The following is a 22,483-nucleotide window of genomic DNA, read 5'->3' on the forward strand; positions in this document are numbered from 1 at the left end:
AACAATGCCACTTTATGTTTACATACCCTACATTACTCATCTCATATGTATATACTGTACTCGATACCATCTACTGCATCTTGCCTATGCCGTTCTGTACCATCACTCATTCATATATTTTTATGTACATATTCTTCATTCCTTTACACTTGAGTGTATAAGGTAGTTGTTGTGAAATTGTTAGGTTAGATTACTCGTTGGTTTTTACTGCATTGTCGGAACTAGAAGCACAAGCATTTCGCTACACTCGCATTAACATCTGCTAACCATGTGTATGTGACAAATAACATTTGATATGATTTAATATGGCCTGGGAAAGTTTACCTAGCGGAACTGTTTATGGAAAGTTAGGACCAAAAATCAGCTCCAGCATTTCTAACACACCGGCCCATTTTATGTTTTTTCCAAGGCACCCCCACTATTAACCAGATAATTGTAATTTTGCACAAAAAACCCGAGTTAAACAGCATAAGCTCATTTGTATTAATGGCCATTATGACCAGACAGATGTGTAAACATGTCCCTAATGCAACACATGAAAGGGTTCTCTCTGTACAAATCAAAAATTACTTGTGTTTATCTTCAGACATGGGAGCAGGTTTATTTGGACCAAACAACATCTCTTAGCCAAGGCCAACTTCCAAATTTCATGGTCACGTTACACCTGAAATATAGCAGATGTATTACTTTATGTAATGAATGGATTTCCCTCAGCTCAGAGGAGGCTGCATGTCCAATGTTATAGACTAATGGGATGTGAGATTTTCTCCACCCCGCAAGGTCTGATCAAGCCCCCCATTTTTTATGGGGCAGTGAAAAATGTGCAGTATTATAGCTAATCTCATGCTCTTTTACACATTTTGCCATGAGGCGGAGAGAAAATGTTGCCGTTTTAGAGCTCAGGGATTCGTGAAAGATGGGACAATCTCAACTTAACATTAACAAAATTTGAAATATATATTTTGAGACTAAAGTATCATAAATTGCAACTAACTGGATTTATGTCAACTCCATCAGACACCATAAAAGGCATTTAACAATTTATTGACCAACTGTTTAAAAGGCTTTGGCTTGTTTAATTTTAACATTATTCAAATATGTAGCACAAATCTCCAAACTTATTTTTGTTTTATAGCACTATATAATGCTCCAGGGCTAATTTAGTTAGCATTTTGGCATGTTTTTCTACATTTAGAACACAAAACATTTATAAAGCAAACATTATCCCTTAGGTTTAGCACAGCAAATACCTCAATAATTTAAGCATATGGTGCAGAACAGTGATTCAAATATTTTTTTCCTGAATATTTACCAAAGAATATTGACTCAATCAGTGACAGAGTTGACAAGCCACAGACAGAGTTTACAGATACTCAAAACAGACATATTTTTGCCTCTAAAAATAAAAGTTCAATACAAACATCTGTATATAAAATGCTTTATTTGAAAATCCCCAATAAAAACAACCATTCTATCAGCACTCTGACAGAGTTGACGTTAGACAAAGATCCGACAGAGTTTTTTTTACCTAGTTGACAAAAATGTAATTTTTCCACTGGGCTACTGTCAGCAGCTTCCTGCCCTGGAGGGCGGGGCCTATTAGCTGCAGGCCAATGGGAAGTTATGCTCGATAATGCTGTTGGCACAGAAACAGCAAGGAGTCCTGGAGCAGAAAATGAGAGTTGGAGGGGTAAATGTGAGAAAGTCAGAGAGAGGGGTTGGCAGGGTAAGGTTGTTTGAAGGCCAGTCTGTGGGGGGGATAAAAGATGGGTTAAACATTAACTGCCCGCAAAGTTATCGGCTTCCCTGTTGTGAGATTATCTGTTTCAGATAGACCTTCATCTGGATTTGTAATCAAAGGGTTGACCGAAATAGGAATTCCAACCAAATTCCTTTGAAAAGGGAGAGTTAAATGATGAACATATTATTTCCAATGAAGTATGAATGGAGTATCTGTGTGTGTCCTCAGTACCTGCCATGTTGACAGGCTGTGTGAAGATGTCCTCCTGGGCACTACGTGTGGGGTTGTCTTCCTGCATGAAGTCTGTGTTGCACATGGCGTCACTCAGTTTGGTGGGCGTGAGCAGCACGTCAACACACGACCTGAACACTGGCTTGAAGTCCTCGCACCTGCTGGGCCATCACAAAGTAGTGCTCATAATTCCTGTTAGAAGGGAGGCAACCATGAGGGTCTGTCTTAACTTTTGTCCAAATATTCAAATTCATGCTTCCATCCCCAACACGACCACCGATCTTACAGTAGTAGAAAAGTCTTGGTTTATACTGAAAAATGTGTTTGCTGTGTCTTACTGTCTGAGCAGGAAGTAGTTCCCCGAGAGAATTCTTCTTTGTACGACATTGTTAAATCCATGGTGGCGTACATGGCCACTACGGTGGCCTGTGGAGAACAATTCACAAATAATTCCATATCAATCTTGCTTTACAATAACAAAATCCCTTGTAAATGTAAACAAATACGAAGTACACATACAGCAACAATTAAAATAAACAAAGGTCGCCATCATGGGCTCTGCTAGTTATAATAGCAGCATAATATTTAGAATCCATTCATGGTCAATTTGACTTTATTTGGCTTTCATAGCAATGGACTTCTGTCTTTGTCTTTCATTAAATGAGCACTATTAATTCACATCATAGATCAACAATGAAACAGCAGCATAGCCAGACGACACACAGTCTGACAGATAGATGTGCGGCATGTTCAAAGTTTTACCAACAATCTCCATGTTAATGTTAAACCACTGGGATGAACTGAGATGCCTGATCCTACTGGGAGGATAGGGTGATCTCACCTTGGGAATGCCCACACAGATGTTCCTTACATCAAAGTCACCCGGTAGGTCTGTCAGTGTGGAGGGGCTATGGGTTATGGTAGTAGAGTCTGACATCATGGCCTTGGAGAATACCTGTGTGACACAACAACCCACACCCCAGGTCAACAAACCCCACATTGCAGTTTTACATGCTATAAAATGAACATTTCAGAGTAATACTTTTTACCTGGTCAGGAAAAAAATACAGGCCCCATGGGATGGCCATATAACATGCCTGACCCAGTACGGTGGCTGAGTCATGAACACTCTGGCCTAAAGGGAGTTTGAGTCATGATGCCTGGGATGTCCATCGAGTTGACCAGGCAGATGAGGCCGTGTCTGGACACCAGGCCGTAGGTTGGCTTCAGGGCCACTATGCCACACAGGGCCCCTGGGTTACGGGTGGAGCCACCTGTATCCGACCACAAAGAGCTGTCAGGGGCCAGAACCAGGAGATAAGACCTTTAGTGTTTCACAGAGTTCAATAAAGGTGTTGTTGAGTCTTTTTGCTCCACTACGAGCTAAAAGTAGAGTGCTTCATAAATACATTAACTACGGTATTAGTCAATGCTCAGGAAGTAGTACTGTTAGTCACAGTGGTTGAGTATGTTCCTATAATGCAACAGTATGGGAAACTTGAACTCAGCCCTGTGTCTGCAGACTCACAGGAAGCTGATGAGAGAGGCCACAGCTGCAGCACTTCCTCCAGAGCTGCCTCCTGTGATGACCTAGTCAGAGTCTGGGTCAGCCCCAGTCTGCTCTCTGTAAGGGGCGGCGTAGCTCCAGGTGTTCCGGACAGGTCCAAAGGCACTGTCAGTACTGCCTGCACTGGGAAATAATGGCGGGAGGGTACTATACACTGCCTGTGTACTATACACTATATTTCAGTCATGAATGCAGGTTGGGGTAGTTTACAGATATGATAATACTTTGGTAGTTCTGCAAATACATGTATTTCCTAAAGGGAGTTTGAGAGTCTTAGCCCATAGCAAACTCATCCAGGTTAGTTTCCCCAATGAGAACAGCACCCTGGTCGAGGAGCTTCTGAACCACTGTGGCATTGTATGGATGAGTGTATTCTACAAAACAGATACTATAATAATAAATGCATCCAACTGAAAAGAGTAGGAATTAATCAGTTTTTAGGCCTGTTAGCAGATATACCTTTCAGCATTTGAGGCACAAGTGTTCTTGATGTTCTCTGTGTAGAAGTTGTCCTTCACAGCGAAAGGGATCCCATCTAGTGGACCTTTGGGGGCACCTGCAAGGAAGATAAAAATGTGAGACCAGATCATAATGTGCACTGTGCAACACATGCACGTCCAGTACACACAGGCAGGCAGACAGACAGACAGAGACACAACAGGCACCTTTGAGGAGCCTGCTCTCAGCCTCCTCTGCCTGTTTCACTGCCAGCTCCTCTGTCACGTGATGTAAGCATTGAGATTGTGGGTTTTCTTGATAAGTTTCAGAGCCAAGGAGACCAATAAAATAATGTTGAATAGGTACTGTATAATTATTTCCATTTGTTATTACCAGTATGCTAGCTGAATCAACATGACTGAGTGGACTGCTGAAAGGGTGGGTATAATTTGTGTAACGTTCCAACCGGAATCTGTTCCAAAAAAGTCGTAAAGTACAATGTTGCCAACAAACAACGCATACAAAGTAGCACGATCAATTCACCTAGCTAACTAGCTGCCGAATAGGCATCAACTCATCACGTAGCTTATTCTTAACGCTTCGAACACACCGACTGCGTCATTGCGTTTCGATACACCAGAAGTACATTCATTTCCAATGGAACGCTGCATTTGCCTTGCAGCATTGCGTTGCAGAGGCAGTTGCAGTGCGTTCTGTGTGGTGCATACGTTCGATAAATCGAACGTATGCATCAAATTGTATGAGTGGACTTGACAGAAAGTAGCAAAATATGAATGTAGATTTTTTTTGTTGCACACATTCAGTAAAAATTTGGGATTACATAAAAATTGCATAATTAGTTTGATAGTTTGATTGCATAATTTCTTTACATTTTTTATTTATTTATTTGCCAAGTATATTATTTATTCGATGACATCCTCAAATTAATTGTGAGAGCCTATAATATAATTTCCCTCCAAAATGCAGTTTTGGAGCGAAATGCAATAATAAATAGTCAAGATAGGCAGAGTAGGCTCTTTCAACAATGAGACCAACGTTGAGGAAGGTGGTATGACTATTTCTTTCACACACACCTCATTGGCTAGGTTAGCAAGCTAGGTTAGCTAGCTAGCTAACGCTAACTAGCCACATCTAGCACAAGCTCACTACTAAACTGACCTGGCAATCCTACTATCGTGGACACTTGTCTCCAAGCAGCATTTTTTGTGTTTATGTCCCTGTAGCTGTCAGCAGTTGTGTCAAAAAGACACGGTTTTGAGGATACTGCGAAAATGATTCTCTCCTCCATGTGTCCAACCGCATGCGACCATTTGCAAAAGGTACCTGCATCAGTATAGTTGCCTAGCTGCGCAAAATGTTATGCAGCAGTGATGCAATGACGCAGTCGGTGTGTTCGAAGCGTTACGCTTGTCCAACTTTGTATGCGTTGTTTGTTGACAACCTTGTTATTTACTAAGTTTTTGGAACATATTCCTGTTGGAACGTTCCACAAATTATACCCACCCCAGCTGAAATGGTTGGAAATGTGTGCCATTCAACTTTGATCATGTTTTTGCTAGATGTGATAACGTTAATAGCTAGCTAGCTCCCACCAGAGTTTGATGTAATAATTGAGTTGTGTAATTGTTACATTGCAGCTAGCAGACTACACGCATTGTGACAAAAGTAATCAGAATACAAACTAGCTAATGCTATTGGTAACGAGTTGATTTAACTTACCTCTCTTATTGACAAGCTCAGCATGCTTTCTGTGTGTCAAATCAACCCAAATATACAGCAACCTTCAGTTTGCGGCGACAGGGGGTCTGCCATGTTTGTTTAGCTTCTGGAAGCGCAATGTAGGATGAGTAAACCGCACTCCAATGCTTGAGTATTAGCTGTCAAATGGTGTCTGCCAGATGAGGAAGCAGCATGAGTGCAAGAGCTAGCTACATTTTTGTACTTCCAGATTGTAAAAACGATAACACAGGTAGAACAATGAGACAGATATTTCAATGGATGTACAAATGTGAAGCATCCGTTTGGCGTTTCTACTCAGTACCAAATATGGCAGTGAGAGGAATCACAGTGGCCAGCAGTTGGAGAAGAAGGAAAGAGATGGATTTTGGCCGATATTCTGCAAAATCGATGAAACATTTGATATCAATACAGTTTTCTGTTCCCAAAACTAAAATATGTTATGAACATCGAGGACTAAGTTTTGTAGACTTTACCCTTTGCCAAAGAAGTGCAAATGCGAATTGAGTTATTGCACATGTGCACTTCACAGAGTAGTTATTCCTTTACTGAAATATGCAGATGTGTGCTAGAACGGACCAATTTGAATCTTGCTAGCTCGTGCTTGGCTCTGCCACCTTGCTTGTTCTGACCACTATGACTCATTTGTTCCCATTGGAAATCGCAGGTTGTGGTCTATCTATAAACATCTTTGGTAGTATCCAACTTCCTTGCTCATTTTTAGGTCAAATATACACTATGCAGACTACCATGAACATCTTGCAAACTAGTTTTGCAAATTAAGACTCGTCTCACATTATGGAAGCAACACTTCACTAAGGTCTAGTAAAAAAATATCGACCAAGACCACTGCTCCAGAGTCCAATGGCAGGCGAGCTTTACACCACTCCAGCCGACACTTGGCATTGTGCATGGTGAACTTAGGCTTGTGGAAACCCCTTTCATGAACCTCCTGACGAATAGTTATTGCGCTGACGTTGCTTCCAGAAGCACTTTGGCACTCGGTAGTGAGTGTTGCAACCGAGGGCAGACGATTTTTACAGGCTACGTGCTTCAGCACTCGGCGGTCCTGTTCAAGGTTCAGCCTTTACTGCCATTTTTTGTCTATGGAGATTGCATGGTTGTGTGCTCGATTTCAAACACCTGTCAGCAACAGGTGTGGCTGAAATAGCCGAATCCACTCATTTAAAGGGGTCTATAGTGTATCTGACCCTGCTCATTCATGTCACGTCCACTCCCGCTCCGGCGGGCCAGGACAGGTGGTTAGTAAACCCGTCCTGGCCCGCCGGAGCGGGAGACAAGATACGCGACCATTTGGATCCGGCACAGTTACCCACATCACTGCACCAATCACCCTCACCAATGGACCCATGCACCAGGAAAGTCTTCCCTTCATCACCACAGCACCCGTACACAAGGTAATCCTTGGCCTCCCATGGCGCCAACGTCACAACCCCACTATGTCAACTCATGTTCCATATCTCCCTGGCACACTCCAGCAGGGAAACTCCTTCCCGTTCCCATGTCTCATGGTCTCATGTCTCATGGTCTGACAAACATCGCTCTAACTCTGTCACTTTTCACAGCAGATGCGGAAGTGAGACATCGGTGGTTGTGGTGGATTGAGACAGGCGATTTCGTGAGAGGAGCGGGTTGGCCTACTATTATGACCCCTCTATGGAAAGATGAGACTTTTACAAACACTATGGTGTACTCCGTTTTGCTGTATGACCCCCCACAAGCATCTGAAGTCGGTATAGCCGATCTGCCAACTTCTATCTGTAGCGTCAGTACAGCTTGAACTACACACTAATATGACCCGTCTGTGGAAAGGTGAGACTCTCACGAACACGTACAGTGACAGTCAAACGTTTGGCGGAGGGCATACAGAAGATATCCCTATTTGGTAAAATACGAATTCCATGTTATGGCAAGAACAGCTCAAATAAGGAAAGAGAAACGACAGACCATCATTACTTTAAGACATGAAGGTCAGTCAATCTGGAAAATGTCAAGTTTCTTCAAGTACAGTCGCAAAAACCATCAAGCGCTATGATAAAACTGGCGCTCATGAGGACCACCTCAGGAAAGGAAGACCCAGAGTTACCTCTGCTGCAGAGGATAAATTCATTAGAGTTAACTGCACCTCAGATTTCATCCCAAATAAATGCTTCACAGAGTTCAAGTAACAGACACATCTCAACATCAACTGTTCAAATGAGACTGCGTGAATCAGGCCTTCATGGTCGAATTGCTGCAAAGAAACCACTACTAAAGGACACCAATAAGAAGAAGTGACTTGCTTAGGCCAGAAAACACCATCAATGGACATTTTACCAATGGAAATCTGTCCTTTGGTCTGATGAGTCCAAATTTGAGATTTTTGGTTCCAACCGCTGTGTCTTTGTGAGACGCAGAGTAGGTGAACATATGATCTCCGCGTGTGTGGTTCCCACCGTGAAGCATGGAAGAGGAGGTGTTATGGTGTGGGGGTGCTTTGCTCGTGACACTGTCAGTGATTTATTTAGAATTCAAGGCACACTTAACCAGCATGGCTACCACAGCATTCTGCAGTAATACGCCATCCCATTTGGTTTGCACTTAGTGGGACTGTCATTTGTTTTTCAACAGGACAATGACCCCAAAACACACCTCTAGGCTATGTAAGGGCTATTTGACCAATAAGAAGAGTGATGAGCGCTGCATCAGAGTGCTGCATCAGATGACCTGGCCTCCACAATTAGCCGACCTCAACCCAATTGAGATGGTTTGGGATGAGTTGGACTGCAGAGTGAAGGAAAAGCAGCCAACAAGTGCTCAGCATATCTGGGAACTTCTTCAAGACTGTTGGAAAAGCATTCCTCATGAAGCTTGTTGAGAGAATGCCAAGAGTGTGCAAAGCTGTCATCAAGGCAAAGGGTTGCTACTTTGAAGAATCTAAAAATATATTTAGATTTGTTTAACACTTTTTTGGTTATTACATGATTCCATATGTGTTATTTCATAGTTTTGATGTCTTTACTATTATTATACAATGTAGAAAATAGTACAAATAAAGAAAAACCCTTGAATGAGTAGGTGTTTCCAAACTTTTGACTGGTACTGTACATGTTGGTTGTATTTTTCTAGGACGCCCACAGGCCTCACAAGACTTGTCTGAAGGTCAAGTACAATATGGACACTGTTTAGTGCCAAAATAAGTTTTTAAATACATGTAAAAAATGTTTCTTGATCTTTCTTATGTCTCTCGGGTATAGGACAGACACTTCAGAACAAACTTACTTAGATTTTTGGGGGGACTATCTGTTGTTCCATGTAGTGAATCTGTTATTCATTGTATTTGTTTCTACAGGCTAATAGCAGTAAGGTCAAATACGGTTTTGAATCAAATCATTAAAAAAAATGTTTTCCTTGGTATGACCTTAAAACAATTCCCCCCTCACCCCCCCCGGGCTTTGACAGGGCTTAGACTGTAATGGGAATATACAAGACTGAAGAACAAGTGTATTGACAATTTATAGCTAGTTGATGAACATAATCATGCATCTTTTGAGACAGTTGTCATGCGTTCGGGGGTCTTGTCTCCTAATCAGGAGAGCACCCTGTGTGAAAACATTCCTCCATGGAGGTCAGAAGAGACTGTTCAACACCACCTCCAACAGCCGTATGACAATCATGCCTGCTTGGGAGATCAATAGATACGGCAGCAATGATGTCTTTCAGTTCACTAAAAACGCTGGGTTATGGACTGAGGAAGTCATCCTCAACGTCCATGCTGCAGGTCTCAACCACATTGACGTCAGCATGAGAGGTTGTTGTGATATTCTAGCTTGATAGATTCCTTCTTCTTTTTCTTCTTCTTCTTCTTCTATGAAGTTTAATGGCGGTTGACATCCAATAAATGTTGCATTACCGCCACCAACTAAACTGGAGTACAACTCCATTATACTTTGCTTTATAAAAGCTAAATTAATCAACAAATAATCTACCTTCTAACCCTACATTAATTAAAAACCAACCACCCTACTCCACTATTTAAATCTATCTAGTCCTACCTCAGGCCAACAGCCTGAAAGGACAGGACACCACCACTGAACACAACCTGTAACACAACCTGACGTCAAATCTCTTACAATCAAATACTTTTCTGCAGCTGCCACCACAACTTCTATTTTCTGCAACTTGCATTCCATCCCTGCATTACAGTTGATAACCATTGCTATGAACGCTAAAAAACCAATCTTACTGAAGCATATATCATTTATTGGCCTATCTCTCTGTACTGATACAGATCTACTACTCACACGAATACTTTCAGGATCCTTCCCTCTTGAACCATCTTCTTCAACGTTCTTCACAGCCTCAGTATCCGACACCCTCCGCTCTACTCTAACCCTGGTAACCTCAACCTGCCTCTCTCACACTGGACATTTCTGATCCCTAGCCCCATGGGCACCCTTACAATTAACACATACCGCTTATTTCCCCAATGCTACACATTCCTTTATCTCATGCCTGTCACGTTCTGACCTTAGTTCTTTTGTTATGTCTTTGTTTTAGTATGGTCAGGGCGTGAGTTGGGTGGGTTGTCAATGTTCGTTTTTCTATGTTGTGTTTTGCGTTTGGCTTGGTATGGTTCTCAATCAGAGGCAGGTGTCGTTAGTTGTCTCTGATTGAGAATCATACTTAGGTAGCCTTTTTCCACCTGTGTTTCGTGGGTGATTATTTTCTGTTCTGTGTTTTGTATTTTCACCGTTCAGGACTGTTTCGTTTCGTTCTCGTGTTTTGTTGTTTTTGTTCAAGTATTCGTTTTCATTAAAAGAGATAATGAATACTTACCACGCTGCACCTTGGTCCTCCTCTCTTTCTCCCAACGACGAACGTTACAATGCCCTTCTGCACTCTTCTCACACCTAGGAACCTCCCTCCTACACACTGCTGCCACATGCCCATAAGCTTGACACCTGTAACAACGTAATGAATTCAGCACATAAGCTCATACGGGATAACTGAAATAACCTAACAACACATTGTCGGCCAGAGATTCAACATCAAAACTCAAAAGAACAGACAATGACTCTTCTGCCACACCACTCACCCGATAGATTCCCTTGAAGTGACCTTATTTTTATAGGCTAACTCTTCATTTCAAGTCAGTGGTTTTCCTATGACCTTCTCAGAGTTCTTAAAGAAGATAGACTATCAGATCTTTTATAGATAGCTTATATGAAGACAGTTGTGAGACATCTTCACAATAGCCTTTTTGTGCACACACCACAGTCTATTGAAAAGGAAACTGCCCTCATTCAGAGCTGACTGAGCATCTGTTGTTTTGCTATGCACATTTGGTCTGTGTATGAGTGGGCATAATAGATCACCCCTGGAGACGAGGAGAGCTCTTCTGACACAAAGGGAAAGTTGACTGCTGTGGCACATTTGGTTTGGGTGTTAAATTGAAACTGTGAATGTTCGGCTAAACCTCACACTTAGGTCTAGATGTGCTCTTTGAAGAGGTGGGGACCTGCTGTTTCTTATGGTTACCTCTCAGTCTAATCAGTGATGATCTTCCCAGCTAGTTTCAGTGTTCTCGTCATCTTGTGGCCTCTTCGTATCTGAATTCACTTGTCTCAACATCTACTTTTTCTGATTGCGTTTTGCCTAATTTCTGTGTTGTTTCTGCCCTCTCAGGTGGGTATGGGGCTGCCACCATGGCCATGAAGAGAGACCTCCTAAACATCAACCAATCCGGCAGTTAGTTCCCCCTGATCCTGGGCCGTGACGTGTCCGGAGTCATCATCGAGTGTTTTCTGGATGTGGCACCAGACTACTTCAAATAGGTGGATGAGGTAACACACAAACAAACAGGCCCTAGGATGCAGTAGAATAGGGTGGTACTCTCTGTGGGAAGGATTGGGGTTGTGTGTTTTTGTGTTACTGCTTTGTTTACTTAATCCAAGCGCAGCTGAAATGTGAAGCACCTCATTGTATCATTGTTAATGTCAGGGGTTTTCCTATGATGTTTCTCATAGCTCTCAGAGAACGTAGACTATCAGATCTTTTACATAATAGCCTATAAGAAGTCAGATGCGAAACATGTTCACAATAGTATGTTCACAATAGCATGTTCACAATAGCCTGAATTTCCCTTTCACCTAGTGAAAAGGAAATTCAGCAACCCTTGGAGGACAGTGATAAAAGAGCTTCTTTATTGTCAAAAAGTAAAACCAACGCGTTTTGTACCTTGGCCTTCGGGAATTACAGATGGTGAGGAGCATTTTATAAATGTATGTATAATGTTACATCGTCACACCACCTTGGGGCCAACTGGTCAACTCGTCGTCAGTGTGTCAGTGAAACACTATCCCATCATATGGATGTGAAGATATACACAAACAGATCATTCAAATGTCACAATCTTGGTATCTGTGCCATCCATGCAGGGTGTTACCAGTGCTTGGTTGGTTAAGCCAGTGTTTTTTTCCTTCTCAGGTGTGGGCGGCCATTCCCCCTTGGAAACATGGAAGCCTGGCTGAGATTGTGGTGTTGAGTGCAAATGTGGTACTGTTTTGTTTATGATCCATTTATGTTTTGTGTTGTAGTTTGTTTTCCAAACTATTGTTTGCTTGTGGTTATTTCTACAATAAACATGCAAATATGTGTAGTTGAACATTACTACTGCCAGGGATACTCTGCTTTCTTTAGCATGTTCAAGAGAGAATGCATTTGGATACATTAGTATAGGCAATATTAGGTGTCTCCTGTGGGCTAAATGCTATTGCTAGGCTGGAGTGGAATTTTGGGATGGTTTCAGATTTGAGAATAAAAGCTACCGGCAGAGCTAGACTCCATGGTGCTGCTCAGTGAGGCATGGTCATTAAATAGGCTTTCTGTGTGATGAGGAGCCAAATGAGGAGCAATCAGGACTGCAGACAGACGAGCCAGCTCTGAGTTGGCATCGTTACGCAGGGCTTTTTAATGGATAATGATGACTCAACATTTTCAGATAGTGACAGGTTTGGTCGGAGGTTTGTGAGGCTCAAGGTAGAAGTTATCTAGGATCAGATTTCCCTTCCCACTTGTCCTACCTAACCTTTTGGAGGATGAACCGATATCTTTGACCTACTCTTGAGTCCTGAGTGTGACGGGGTCCGGTCTCCAAAAAGCCCACATTTCTGAGTCACACGGAGGTGGCGGCCGCTCCTTACATGTCTGCCACAACCTGGTCTGCCCTGGTCAACACAGGAGGCCTTAACAAGACAACTGTGCCAAGAAATGGCAAACACACACACGCACATGCACATGCAAACACACACACACACACACACACATACACATCTCCTGACAATTTGAGGTCAACTTGTCTCTTTCCCCCTCTAACCCCTGCTGTTGTCCCTATTCATCCCATATAATCCTCATGTCTTTGATCTTGTTGATTATTCCACTTGGTTATTTCATTAAAAGCCTGTCTGTATGAAACCAGTGGGTTATGAGCATAGGGAGGGAGTTGTACTGTGGCATAGTGGGCCCTTTGGAAATGGGCTTCAGCAGTGGCTGGCATGGCATGGGACTTGGCACTCTGAAGCCACTGCTTCACATGCAATAGATAGAAGAGTTTAACACGTTTTTGTTTTGGATTTGATATAAATGTATTTTATTTTCTCCATTTTCACTCTGTCTACTAATCTGTGTTTTTAATCTGGTGTTTATCCGTCCCCATACAGCACTCTGATCCTGGGAGGTTCAGGAGGAGTCTGAACATTTTCCATACAGATGTACATACTGATGTTGACGACGACCATACTGTTCTGGTACTGTAAATTCATGACTTCATTTTCACTGTGAAAATGTTTACCGGCAATCTTAGGTATTTGTAACGCTTGTCGTAAGGAAGAGTGGACCAAAGCGCAGCGTAGAAAGTGTTCATGATCTTTATTTGTCAAGAATCACTCAAACAAAAATAACGAATATAAAAACGAAAGCGAACAGTTCCGTCAGGCACAGATACTAAACGGAAAACAACACCCCACAAAACCCAAACGGAAAATGACAACTATTATATGATCCCCAATCAGAGACAACGATAGACAGCTGCCTCTGATTGGGAACCACACTAGGCAAAAACAACAAAGAAATAGACAACATAGAATGCCCACCCGAGTCACACCATGACCTAACCAAACATAGAGAATAAATAAGGATATCTAAGGTCAGGGCGTGACAGTATTCAAACCCCATCGCCATGACAATAGCTACATGGACATAATACAAAGCCTTAATAACAAATAACAAATAACAATGACATATCAATTCCATAAAAAGCTGTTTATATTTGTGTGAGTAACATTATACGTGTGTCTGCGCCCGGCTGTCCTATTGTGTCACCCTAACCCATTGCTGTGACCTCAATCAGCACATCTAGCAGTGGGGTAAAAATACTTTAAAGTACTACTTAAGTAGTTTTTGGGGGTATCTGTACTTTACTTTACTATTTAAAGTTTTGCCAACTTTTACTTTTACTTCACTACATTCCTGAAGAAAATAATGTACTTTTTATTCCATACATTTTCCTTGACACACAAAAGTCCTCATTAGATTTTAACACAAAAATTCCCACACTTATCAAGAGAACGTCCCTGGTCATCCCTACTGCCTCTGATCTGGCGGACTCACTAAACACAAATGCTTCGTTTGTAAATTATGTCTGAGTGTTGGAGTGTGCCACTGGCTATCCGTCAAAAAAAAATAAAAAATTATGCTGTCTGGTTTGCTTAATATAAGGAATTTTAAATGGTTTACACTGTTACTTTTACTTTTGATACTTAGGTACATTTTAGCAATTCCATTTACTTTTGATACTTAAGTATATTTAAAACCAAATACTTTTAGACTCTTACTCAAGTAGTATTTAACTGGGTGACTTTCACTTTTACTTGAGTCATTTTCTATTAAGGTGTGCTTCAATGTCTTTAGATATTCTTGTCAGATGTTACTATGGAATACTGAAGTATACTTACAAGCATTTCATAAGTGTCAAAGGCTTTTATTGACAATTAAATTAAATTGATGCAAACAGTCAATATTTGCAGTGTTGACCCTTCTTTTTCAAGACCTCTGCAATCCGTCCTGGCATGCTGTCAATTAACTTCTGGGCCACATCCTGACTGATGGCATCCCATTCTTGCATAATCAATGCTTGGAGTTTGTCAGATTTTGTGGGTTTTTGTTTGTCCACCCGCCTCTTGAGGATTGACCACAAGTTCTCAATGGGATTAAGGTCTGGGGAGTTTCTTGGCCATGGACCCAAAATATCGATGTTTTGTTCCCCGAGCCACTTAGTTTTCACTTTTGCCTTATGGCAAGGTGCTCCATCATGCTGGAAAAGGCATTGTTTGTCACCAAACTGTTCCTGGATGGTTGGGAGAAGTTGCTCTCGGAGGATGTGTTGGTACCATTCTCTATTCATGGCTGTGTTCTTAGGAAAAATTGTGAGTGAGCCCACTCCCTTGGCTGAGACCACCCCCACACATGAATGGTCTCAGGATGCTTTACTGTTGGCATGACACAGGACTGATGGTAGCGCTCACCTTGTCTTCTCCGGACAAGCTTTTTTCCGGATGCCCCAACAATCGGAAAGGGGATTCATCAGAGAAAATCCTTTACCCCAGTCCTCAGCAGTCCAATCCCTGTACCTTTTGCAGAATATCAGTCTGTCCCTGATGTTTATCCTGGAGAGAAGTGGCTTCTTTGATGCCCTTCTTGACACCAGGCCATCCTCCAAAAGTCTTCGCCTCACTGTGCGTGCAAATGCATTCACACCTGCCTGCTGCTATTCCCGAGCAAGCTCTCTACTGGTGGTGACCCAATCCCGTAGGAGATGGTCCTGGCGCTTGCTGGACTTTCTTGGGCAACCTGAAGCCTTCTTCACAACAAATGAACAATTCATCAAGTTCATCAAGTTCAAGTTCATCATCAAGTTCTTGATGATCCGATAAATGGTTGATTTAGGTGCAATCTTACTGGCAGCAATATCCTTGCCTGTGAAGCCCTTTTTGTGCAAAGCAATGATGACGGCACGTGTTTCCTTGCAGGTAACCATGGTTGAATGAGGAAGAACAATGATTCCAAGCACCAACCTCCTTTTGAAGCTTCCAGTCTGTTATTCAAACTCAATCAGCATGACAGAGTGATCTCCAGCCTTGTCCTCGTCAACACTCACACCTGTGTTAACGAGAGAATCACTGACATGATGTCAGCTGGTCCTTTTGTGGCAGAGCTGAAATGCAGTGGAATTTTTGGGGGGGGATTCAGTTTGCAATTAATTGCAATTCATCTGATAACTCTTCATAACATTCTGGAGTATATGCAAATTGCCATCATACAAACTGAGGCAGCAGACTTTGTGAAAATTAATAATTGTGTCATTCTCAAAACCTTTGGCCACGACTGTACATGTAGACTTCCAGTCATTGCGTTAATGCTAGTTAGCATTGGCTCGCAAAACAATCGCTAACTTCCTTCATACTGCACGCAGAGACATACAAATGGTATCCACAAGTTCATCTGACTCTGGGTAAGTAGAGCACAGAATCTCGCAGCATCCCTTAAAAACCTCCATGGTAACATTTATCTGAATAGGATGAGGACTGTTCCCCATGGGTCAGTTAACTGTAATCAAGGATTGGGCACCTCTCTCTCACTGCCACAGTAAACTCTCATTAGTGTGTGGGAAAATAAGTCTCTCCAGTTAATTAAATAATCTCTCTCTCTCTCTCTCTCTCTCTCTCTCTCTCTCTCTCTCTCTCTCTCTCTCTCTCTCTCTCTCTCTCTCTCGTTCTCTCTCTCTCTCGTTCTCTCTCTCTCTCGTTCTCTCTCTCTCTGTGTCCTAGTTTTGATCTGGTTCTGGATAATGTGGGCGCGGACACAGAGAGCTGGGCTCTGGGCCTTCTGAAGCCGTGGTGTGGCACCAAGCACGTAACCCTGGTAACGCCCTTCCTCCGGAACACCGACCTGCTGGACATCGCTGATGGAATGCTCCATACCGGGGTCTCCGTGTCATCCAAAGCACTCAAGGCAACCATGGCAGCATTTCTGTATTTAATATAATGCATCCTTTATTTACACAGGTTGACTGAAGATCCATATACAACGCCTACCATGAACCATGAACATGTACAGCAAAGCACTTACTAGACGTTTGAAATTTCCCCTTATAAGGCAACACCCAATCTCACTCCCCTTGCTTGTCATCCCGCCCTCACATAGTAACACCGACATCCTGTTGGCATTTGTGGTGTACAGACTGCAAAATGTGCAGTGCATTTGAGGTTTTGTGCGCGCCTTTTTTCTCTCCTTGTCATAGTCCCACCCACCACATCACCACACGATCCACAAGATGTACTGATAGCTGTATGTTTATGTGGGCCTCATCATGGAGAACCAGAGCAGTGCTGATTACATTTATCACTGCTCAAATACTGTAGCAGGAGTAGGTAGGACTTGAACACAACATTTGTTCCTCAACTGTAGTGTATGATATACCATTTTCTAGCTCTGAGTCTCTACTTTTATCCAATGTGAAAAACAACATTTAAAATTTTGCTACATAGTGCCATAAGGTAATCACTTTATCAGTAATGTAGTAGTTTCTAGTAACGGAAATGGAAAACCATTTACTCTGGGAAATAGAAACTTAAGACGAGGTGGATGTGTGTGTGAAGACATGGCTTGTCTTGGGGGAGCCCCATAGAAGCATGCACTGTCCCTGTCCCCCACTATAGGTGGAATGGCACGGTGGATCTGAACCATGGGGTTTGTCCCGTAGCAGTGTTGACAGTAGAAAGAGACAGACCTTGGTTAGAATATAGAAGAGGTGGGGGGAGTAAAGTGTAAACACACCTTATCTATTTCAGCCCCATACTGTCGATCACTTTTTGAACACCCACTTGTCTCCCCCTATTTCTCCCCTCTATCCCTCACCCTGTCTCTCTCCACTCACTCATATGATCTCTCATTTCCAAGACAAAGTGCAACCAGATCTGTAAACCATGTGTCTTTTGCGGCATCTCCTCCCCTCTCCCTAGCTTCTCCTTACCAGTAATGGAGCCTCCTCGGCCCTCTGTGCTGGGCCAACACTGCGATAAATGATAAAAGGTTCTGGATCTTCACCATTTAATGGCCTACATCCTGCTGTTGGTAAAAACATGCCCTCCAGGCTTTAGATAAACAAAGCTGGCTCCATCGGTGTGGGAGCTTCGAGCTGATCTCGCAACCCCAGCCCAGTATTAGTGGGCCTTGGGTAGTTTGGGTAGAGAGAAGGCCTCTGTACCCAGAGAGAGAGCATGTTACAACGGGGTACGGTTAACTTCTCAACCCCAACCCCTTTCCTAGCATATCCATGGAAACAGACCTCAGGCAGGACTGACAGAGGCAGACTTAGCAGATTTGGTTAATCTTTACATTTTTACCTTTGGTTTGGTGATTGGACACTTTGGAGGCATCTTTTATTTTAATATTACTAACAGTGGTGGAAAAAGTACCCAATTTCACACTTGAGTAAAAGTAAAGATACTGAAAGTCCTCCAGTAAAATACTACTTGAGTAAAAGTCTACAAATATTTGGTTTTAAATATACTTAACCTCTTGTGGCTGAAGGGGCAGTATTGAGTAGCTTGGATGAAAGGTGCACAGAGATGCCCAGAGTAAACGGCCTGCTTCTCAGTCATAGTTGCTAATATATGCATATTATTATTAGTATTGGATAGAAAACACTCTGACGTTTCTAAAACTGTTTGAATTATGTCTGTGAGTATAACAGAACTCATATGGCAGGCAAAAACCTGAGAAAAAATCCAAACAGGAAGTGGAAATTCTGAGAATGGTCGAGTTTCAACCAAGATCCCATTGAAATCACAGTGAGATATGAATGAGTATTCACTTCCTACGGCTTCCGCTAGATGTCAACAGTCTGTAGAACTTTGTCCGATGACTCTACTGTGAAGGGGGGCCGAATGAGAGGACAATTAGTCACCACTGCCATGAGGTGACCATTCTTTGACCATGCACGTTCACATGAGAGGGAGCTCCGTTTCATCGCTCATCTGAAGTCAATGTAATTCTCCGGTTGGAACGTTATTCAAGATTTATGTTAACAACATTCTAAAGATTGATTCAATACATCGTTTGACATGTTTCTACTGACTGTTACAGAACTTTTGGACATTTCGTCAGGTTTTAGTGAACGCGCTTCGTGACTTTGGAATTGTTTACCAAACGCGCTAACCAAAGTAGCTAATTGGACATAAATAACGGACATTATCGAACAAATCAAGCATTTATTGTGGACCTGGGATTCCTGGGAGTGCATTCTGACGAAGATCATCAAAGGTAAGGGAATATTTATCATGTAATTTCTGGTTTCTGTTGACTCCAACATGGCGGCTAATTTGACTATTGTTCTGAGAGCCGTCTCAGATTATTGCATGGTTTGCTTTTTCCGTAAAGTGTTTTTGAAATCTGACACAGTGGTTGCATTAAGGAGAGGTATATCTATAATTCCATGTATATAACTTGTATTATCATCTACATTTATGATGAGTATTTCTGTTGAAACGATGTGGCTATGCAAAATCACTGGATGTTTTTGGAACTAGTGAATGTAACGCGCCAATGTAAACTCAGATTTTTTTATATAAATATGAACTTTATCAAACAAAACATACATGTATTGTGTAACATGAAGTCCTATAAGTGTCATCTGATGAAGATCATCAAAGGTTAGTAATTCATTTTATCTCCTTTTGTGCTTTTTGTGACTCCTATCTTTGGCTGGAAAAATGGCTGTGCTTATTGTGGTTTGGTTTGACCTAACATAATCGTTTGTAGTGCTTTCACTGAAAATCATATTTGAAATCGGACACTTTGGTGGGATTAACAACAAGATGACCTTTAAAATGGTATAAGACACATGTATGTCTGAGGAATTTTAATTATGAGATTTCTGTTTTTTGAATTTTGCGCCCTGCACTTTCACTGGCTGTTGTCATATCGATCCCGTTACCTGGATTGCAGCCATAAGAAGTATCAAAAGTAAATGTAATTGCTAAAATATACTTAAGTATCAAAAGTAAAAGTATACCCATTTCAAATTCCTTATATTAAGCAAACCAGATGGCACCATTTTCTTGTTATCTGAATGTACAGATAGCCAGTGGCACACTCCAACACTCAGAAATTATTTACAAAATGTGTTTAGTGAGCCTGCCAGATCAGAGGCAGTAGGATGACCAGGGATGTTCTCTTGATAAGTGTGTGAATTGGACCATTTTCCTGTACTTCTAAGAATTCAAAATGTAACAAATTATTTTGGGTGTCAGGGAAAATGTATGGAGTAAAAAGTACATTATTTTCTTTAGGAACGTAATAAAGTAAAAGTTGTCAAAAATAGAAATAGTAAAGTAATGTACAGATAACCCGAAAAACTACTTAAGTAGTACTTTAAAGTATTTTTACTTAAGTAGTTTACACCACTGATTACTAATACAGCTACGGTATGTTGACCCTGTGTGACAGGTGTCAAAATGAGTTCCAAAGGAACAGAGGCAATCCTATTCACACACAGTGGCTCTCAACAAGATATCTTTCTCCTTCCAACCATTGAAACGCTGTTAACTGTGTGCATCATAGGTGTGTATGTATCATTGAGCAGCAGTGAAAGCAGGAGCTCAAACTGGAAAAGAATGGATGGCGGATGTATTGTGTGGGTACAGACAGGAAATGACCCACCCTATCAGTTCCAACCTTTGTTTATTCGCAAACTCTTAGTGTTCATAGTGCACACAGTGTACACAGATGTCGGAAAGTTAGAAAATTACATAATAATAACGAGGCTATATACAGGGGGTACAGGTATCTCCCCCAAGGCTTTATGTTGAGTAACGTTCCCCTGGACCACACCCTCCAGGGACACAACACACAAACCTTAGCAATCAGCCGTCTCCTTTTTCCTTTTGGAATGGAGCTGGGAATCTCATCTTGATGCTGGGAAACAAAATAAATAGGGATTGGCTTCCTGAAAGAGGGATGCTTCACTTTGGCGCTTAGACTTAGGCAGTCCTCTTTGGGTTAGAATGTCACCTCATTAAAAATAAAAATGTGTGTGTCTGTGTGTGTGCATGCTTGTTTGTGTGTATGGTGTCTGTGAAAGAAGGTAGGAGGTACAGCCACGGAGGTCATTGTGTCTGTGACAGAAGGTAGGAGGTACAGCCACGGAGGCCATTGTGTCTGTGACAGAAGGTAGGAGGTACAGCCACGGAGGCCATTGTGTCTGTGACAGAAGTTAGGAGGTACAGCCACAGAGGCCATTGTGTCTGTGACAGAAAGTTGGAGGTACAGCCAGGGAGGCCATTGTGTCTGTGTGGGTCTTGACTTGTGTGTGCCAACACTGGCTCACAATGGTATAGTGAGTGACCAACTGCAAAAATAAAACCAATGCATTTGTAATGACATGAATTATTAAACACGTATACCACATGCAACGAAGGAAAATGTAATCAGAGATTCAGACTGAGGTGGCCATCTACATATGAATGTTTCTATCTTACAGACCCATAGTTTGGAGTGAGTTATAAACTGGTAATAAACTCTGATTATGGACAGTTTGAATGAGATATGGTATACAGTACATCTTAGACACAGATCTTTACTTAATTAAGCGTCTGTACTTTAGTCTGTGTAAGGGCGGACAACAACACCAACATAAATGTCTTTATTTTATTTGAGTGTAACCAAACACCAAATGAATCATGAGTCTGGCACGTATACTGCATGTGGTTTCCTGTTTAACCTTGTTCCTATCTCTTGCCTTGTGCACTATCGCTGGGGGAAGTTTGCACCCAATGGACCCACACTTGATGACATCAGCGAGATGGTGGTTAACATGCACATGCATCTCTGTTGAACCACCAGCTGTATTCCCTTTTATAACAGTAACCAAGCTGAATAACAGGAGCTTAAAGCTTCCTGACTGAATGGTTAGTGGTACAATATTAAAATATACAACTATCCAAGAAATTATGAATACTTACTAGCAATGGCTAACAGAGCCACAAGCATGAAGATAATCAGACAATGACGGTTCAAGGTTCTGTTCGACTCGACTTGTAACCTAACTTTTTTAATCTGAATCGAACAAAGAAACATTTTAGTGTTTCTCTCCTGTCTAATTGTTTGTGTATTTTATAGACTTGTTTTAGTACTGGTGAATCATGATTCAGGATTTGACGATATGCCTCTTCCCGGCACCAGCAAATTAACAGAATTTAACCATGTTCCTTGCCAAAACACTTTCTGCCAAATAAGGTCTTTCACAGCAACAAGGAAGTTAACTTGTAAAAATGCTAATTCACTAAACACAAGTCAAATGTTGAAACTGTATTCACAAAATTATTTATAGTTCATTAAATCAGGGGTTCCCAAACTTTTCACTCAGGCCCCCCTTCCAGTATTGGTTAACACCCCCCGAACTCTGGTCCTGTATGTACCTAACTGAACAGCTCTGCCCATTCATTGCCATTTATCCGTTGCTGTCTTAGCTCTCTTGATCAGCACCTGTGATTGCTTTATGCCTCTCTCTAATGTCAATATGCCTTGTTTACTGCTGTCTTGGCTAGTTTTTACTGTTTTATTTTAATGTAGAGCCTTCAGTCCCGCTCAAAATGCCTTAGATAGCTCTTTCGTCCCACCCCACACAC

General features: G+C 41.9%; 2 pseudogenes; one reads left to right on the forward strand and one right to left on the reverse strand.

Moving 5' to 3' along the window:
* Positions 1-1,523: 1,523 nt before the first annotated feature.
* LOC120059774 lies at positions 1,524-4,360 on the reverse strand (annotated as a pseudogene).
* Positions 4,361-9,410: 5,050 nt separating this feature from the next.
* LOC120059775 lies at positions 9,411-17,875 on the forward strand (annotated as a pseudogene).
* The last annotated feature ends 4,608 nt before the right edge of the window (positions 17,876-22,483 follow it).

This window comes from Salvelinus namaycush, chromosome 15 (genome assembly GCF_016432855.1).
Source record: "Salvelinus namaycush isolate Seneca chromosome 15, SaNama_1.0, whole genome shotgun sequence".
Classification (NCBI taxonomy): Eukaryota; Metazoa; Chordata; class Actinopteri; order Salmoniformes; family Salmonidae; genus Salvelinus; species Salvelinus namaycush.